The 6,156-nt window shown below is 41.1% G+C and overlaps 1 pseudogene; it reads left to right on the plus strand.

The window, feature by feature from the left end:
• Nucleotides 1-1,373: 1,373 nt before the first annotated feature.
• Nucleotides 1,374-4,766, plus strand: LOC107151552 (annotated as a pseudogene).
• Nucleotides 4,767-6,156: the final 1,390 nt, after the last annotated feature.

Genomic DNA, 6,156 nt, shown 5'->3' on the forward strand with positions numbered 1-6,156 from the left:
GGAGGCAGCCAATCAGGCAGGGCCGAGCCGCTCCGTGATGTCACTAGTGGCCCAGCCGCCAGCGCGCACTTGCTTCCGGAGTGGTTGGTGCGCGTGCGCACCTGGGTTCCCCTCCCTCCCTTTCCCCAGTTTGAGGAAGAGCTAAAGGGCGGGAAAGCGCGTGAGGCGAGGTGTGAGGCGAGGTGGGGACAGCCCGACTGACTGACTGTCTGATAGACCTCGAGGCGGACTCTTCTGTTTCAGTAAAGGCCTGGGAGATGTTGTGACCCCTTAAAATTCTGAGGGACAGAGCCCCGAAGACAAGGCCACCCAGAAAAGGGCTGGGAGGAAGAGCCCCGCGGGCCGGGGAAGGCCAGCAGCAAGTGGTCTCCGCAGAGACGAGGGCGGAAGGACAGCGCAGGGCCAGGCCAGGGACCCTGCTGACCAGGAAGGACCGTTGCCTAGAGGGAGGGGACAGAAGTGGCCTGTGGTCACAGATGGAGGACCCCAAGGCAGATACGGAGGCAGGGGAGAGGGGACAGCGACAGGACAGAGGACAGCGTCAGGGCTGGAATGGACAGTGAGGAAGAGGATTGTAGAGGGTTAGGGAAGGTAACAGGTAGGGACAGTGGGTCAGACAGGAGGGAACCCGAGGTGGAGACCCAGGGCACCCGGCAGCGTGGGAGCCGGCCGCACAGACATCCGGGGGTTAAGAATAAAGGAAGAGAGACCACAGAAGGCAGCAGTGCAGAGCGATGGGACGGTGACAGGAGGGACAAAGGCCAGGGAGACAGTGGTAGGAATAGATACAGACAAGAACGTGGCAGTTGTAGGGACAAGAAGACAGGCTCCAAGGTGATAGCAGTGTACAGGGCAGTGACAGAGAGAAGACAGAGATAACAGAAGCAATACCAGAAGGAGTGACAAAAATAGAGAAGGTGCCAAAGACAGAGTTGGAGGCAACAGTGACTGAGGCAAAGAACAAATTCAGACAGAGCAAGCAGGGATAAGGGTACCCGTGCTGGAGAGGCAGGAAGATATTCCAGAAAAGGAGCACAGCAATACACACAGGGGACAGAGAGAGAACAGAATCAGAGAGGACAGAGACAGATCAAAGGCAGAGATAGGGCACCATGACATAAATAGAGGAAACAGAAGCAGAGCAGGGGGCGGAGATGGTGGATTCAGAGTGGAAGGAGACAGACAGGGGAGACAGATTCCGAGAAGACAGCCACAGAATGCACAGACTCAAAGTGGAGAGCAATAGTGGTGACAGTCCCCAAGTGGGAGTAACAGAACAGTCAGTGACAGAGATGAAGAAACAGAGGCAGAGAGGAAGGCAACAGAAGAGACAGTGACAAAGATGAGAGCCATAGAAAAGACATGGAGATAAGATGGCAGTAAAGAGATATGTGGTAAGAGCAGACACCCTGGATGTAGAGCTTGAAAAAGGGGTACAGACAGAGTCAGAAGCAGATAGAATTGTGTCCTCGGAGGATGGCTATGGGGGAGAACATGACCAAGACACACCAGAGAAAGATAAGGACACAGACCAAGTCTCAGAGATGAATGGGGACAAGGGCAAAGAGGAAATTAGAGGGTCAGACTCCCTGAGAGATGAGGGTGATACACAAAAGCAAAGATGGCTGGAGATGCCACCAAAGACTCGGAGAACAAAAGGGTAGTTACCAACTGAGACCTACCACCCAGCCTAATAGCTGATTCTAACAAGTATTGAAAACCAGGAAGGATTAAGTTTCTTTATGCCACCTTGGTAAGTTATGACCTTAATTTGAGAGTGTATTTTGCAAGGTCTTCACCCAGGTTCTAGATTTGTGACCATGTTTCTGAATTCCCTTGTCTTTCTTTGGCCCACTGTACCCAAAGCATAAAGATGAAGAGATAGAGACAAGAGAGGTTGGCAATAGAAGTGACAGTGACAAAGGTATAGAGACCAGATGGGGATGTAGAAATAAAAGTAAGGGTTATTTCATTCATTCTTGAGGAAATGGCAGTAAACAAAACAACATACACTCACCCATGTAGTTTTCAACCTAGTTGGTAAACAAATGAAAATATCAACGAGTGTAATCTGCTTACAAGAAAACTTAAGCAAAGCTAAGAGGAGAAAGTGATGAGGTTGCTGGCTAGGTTATACAGACCAACGTTAACCGTCAAAACAACTTACAGTGTTGGATGGTTTTTTATTTTAATCAAAGGCATTGAAGGTCTCACAGATTTATCAGGCTGTAACTGAAGGGAAATCAGGAACCCAGGGAAGTAATCAGAATAGTTATCCTATACTGAGGAAATTTTACAATCCTGACAAATTTGAACTTTTTTTGTAATAGCATTTCTGATGATGAGAATAAAAATAAGATGCCTATCCGAGGTTGGTATTTCACATTAAACTATGAAAGCAATGGTTGTACCTTCAGGATAAGGGGAACCAAAGTAAATTGGCCCTTGGTTGTGAATTTGCATCCTGTTCCTTGTGTAGTCCAATAGCTTCAAGTTGTCGATTTATTTAAAGTTCTAGACTACAACTGTATTTAGCACATATATAAAATTCTCTCTGGAGAAAAAAACTTTTGTTAATGGCCTCCATTATTCCTGTAAACATATTCCTTTCAAAGACTGAGTAGCACTCAGTCAGATATAACCAAGGATCCTAAGTACCAGGATTGAGAACAACAGAAATAAGAAACATTGAAGAGACCCACTAATACTTATGGTATTGGCATTACCAAACACATAACATATGCTTCCTTAAATAAAAAGTTGTAATTTTGTTGGATCCAAGAAACTATTTAAAAAGTATCTAGATGGTTTGAAAATAACACTTTTATAAATTGAAAATGGTGAATGGGGTTAAAAATAAAATTAACATCTGAATAGAGAAATAGTGAATTGGAACATAGGGCAGAACAATTTATTCACAATATAACTCATCACAAAGAGACAAGGCAGGAAGCATGTAAAAGAAGTGAAGTTATCTGGTGAATGGAGAATATAGAGTAAGAAGGGTTTATTGCTATGATTGTTGTGTGGGTTTGTGGGGTTTTGGTTGTTTGCTTGTTTCAGTGCCGGGAATGGAACCAAGGACCTGGCACATGAGAGGCAAGTGCTCTACCATTGAGCTACATCTCTAGCCCAAATGAGAAGCTTTTATCTATACTGTATTTTAAATCCTAAAAGAAAGGAGAGGGTAAAAATGTGGCTAACGAAATAATGGGCCTCACTCTCGTACCCCACTGACCACTCCCTCAACGTCTCCAGGATTTTCACCAACAAATGTCATGCAGTAAACCTTAGAGGCACTGTTGAAGAAACATACCAAAAGGCCCAACGATCCACAATTGTGGACCTCAACCAAAGAACCTTGAAGCTATGTGGGATTTGCCAGTCTCCCAAATCAAGTTTACAGAAAATCGGTGAAGAGTAGATTTGAATTCACATTTATGTAGTAGGTGAATCTGGACTGGGAAAACCAATGTTAATCAACTCATTATTCCTCACATCTGTATTCTCCAAGTATCTAGGTCCTTCCCATAGAATAAAAAAGACTGGGGCTGGGGATGTGGCTCAAGCGGTAGCGCACTTGCCTGGCATGTGTGCGGCCCGGGTTCGATCCCCAGCACCACATACAAACAAAGATGTTGTGTCCGCCGAAAACTAAGAAAATAAATATTAAAATTCTTTCAAAAAAAAATGTTAAAAAAAAAAAAAAAAGACTGGGCAGTGGAACAATCCAAAGTTTTCACCAAAGAAGGTGGTGTTCAGTTGCTGTTCATAATAGTTGATACCCTAAGGATTTAGAGATGCAGTGGATAATAGTAATTACTGGAAGCCTGTTATTGACTAGATTTTAAGTAAATTTTAAGATTACCTAAATGCAGAATCTCAAGTAAACAGACATCAGATGCCTGATAACAGAGTGCAGTGTTGTTTATACTTCGTTGCTCCTTCAGGACATGGACTTAAACCATTGGATATTGAGTTTATGAAACGTTTGCATGAAAAAGTGAATATCATCCCACTATTGCCAAAGCAGACACACTCACACCCAAGGAATGCCAACAGTTTAAAAAAACAGACAATGAAAGAAATTGGAGAACATAAAATATATGAATTTCCAGAATCAAATGATGAAGAAGAAAATAAGCTGGTTAAAAAGAAAAAGGACCGTTTACCGCTTGCTGTGGTAGGTAGTAATATTATCATTGAAGTTAATGGCAAAAGGATCAGAGGAAAGCCATATCCTTGGGGTGTGGCTGAAATTGAAAATGGTAAACATTGTGATTTTACAATTCTAAGAAATATGTTGATAATAACACACATGCAGGACTTGAAAGATGTTACATAGTAATGTACACCATGAGAACTACAGAAGCAGAAAATTGGCAGCTGTAACTTATTATGGAGTTGATAACAACAAAATAAGGAACAGCTTATGAAGAGTCCCTGGCGCAAATGGAAGAAGAAAGAAGGGAGCATGTAGCCAAGATGGAGAAGATGGAGACAGAGATGGAGCAAGTGTTTGAGATGAAGGTCAAAGATAAAGTTCAAAAACTGAAGGACTCCAAAGCTGAGCTTCAGAGATGCCATAGGTAAATGAAAAAGAATTTGGAAGCGCAGCATAAGGAATTAGAGGAAAAATGTCATCAGTTTGAGAAGGAGAAGCAAACTGGGAAGCTCAACAATAAAATTTAGAACAACAGAACTCTTCAAGGACCTTGGAAAAGAACAAGAAGAAAGGGAAGATCTTTTAAACTCTGTACTGACCCCCAGTTACATATCAATTGCCAATAATCCAGTTGGACATCAGTGTTTGTTGGATCCGTTTGACCAATTTGCACCAGTTTTATCCATAATGATGGATTTAACAGCATGACAAAAATTATTTTTTATTGTTGTTCTTGATGGAGATTAAGATGCTCTGAATTTTTTAGGGTGTTGTATACTTAGAAAGTAACAGCTCTAAGTACCTTTCTACATTTTCTTTTCCTTTTTAAAAAATTTTTATTTAAAAAGATGTCTTCAATTTAATGCAAGAGAACAGTTTACTGTTGTAGAGTCATGTTCTGTGGTTTGATTATTTTCAGGATATTCCAAAACAAAAGGATCCCGAAAGGTTAAAAGAAAAAGAAAGAAAGAAAGAAAGAAAGAAAGGTGAATTTTTCAAGATTGATAAGAAATCCTAATCCAAAGATTTAAGAAGCCCAATGAATCACAAAGATTAAAAAGATCGATGCTTCACAAGATTAAAGAAATCAACACTTTGAAACATTGCTGTATGTTTGCAGAACACCAAAGGCAAAGACAAGATCTCAACATGCTAGAGAAAAGAGACAGATATCCTTCAAAAGATCAGCAATTTGAATAACAAGTGACTTCCCACAGTAACAATGGAAGCCCAAATAAGATCAATGTTCAGATAGCAAATAACTGCCCATTTTATACCCAGCAGAAAATATTCTTCAAGAATGAGGTCAAAACACATTTGGGGATAAATAAAATGAGATTTTCACCTTAGTAAAAATATTTTAAAGGATTTAGTTTAGGCAAAAAAAAAAAAGTGATGCTAGATGGAATATCTGAGATGCGAGATGAAATAAAAAGCAAAGAAAGTGATAGATGTGAATAAATTTGAACAAATCTTGGCTGCATGAAATAGACACGAGGACAGTAATAATGAAATACTGTGTTATTCATGACAGAATGAAAACACATAAAAATAAATACACTAGGAAAACTTGCCTGGGGTTTAAGCATTCTGCAGCCCTTCTGTTATCTAAGAGGTGAGTAAAGGTGCTGGCTAATTTTAGACTTTGTAAGTTAATTTATAAATTTTACTTTTTAGAATAATCGTAAAAGGAATACCACTTATTGTTTTAAAAGTACATAGGACTAAGCAACTCAGTGAGACCCTGTCTCTAAATAAAATACAAAATAGGCTGGGATGTGGCTCAGTGGTCGTGAGCCCCTGAGTTCAATACCCAGTAGGAAAAAAAAAAAAGTATATGGGAGACTGAGGCTGTAGCTCAGTGGCAGAGCACTTGCCTGGCATGTGTGTGGCACTGGGTTTGATCCTTAGCACCACATATAAACAAACAAAATAAAGGCATGCTGTTCATCTACGACTCAAAGATTTTTTTTTTTTAAGTACATGGGAGG

This window comes from Marmota marmota, unplaced genomic scaffold, assembly GCF_001458135.2.
Source record: "Marmota marmota marmota unplaced genomic scaffold, marMar, whole genome shotgun sequence".
Classification (NCBI taxonomy): domain Eukaryota; kingdom Metazoa; phylum Chordata; class Mammalia; order Rodentia; family Sciuridae; genus Marmota; species Marmota marmota.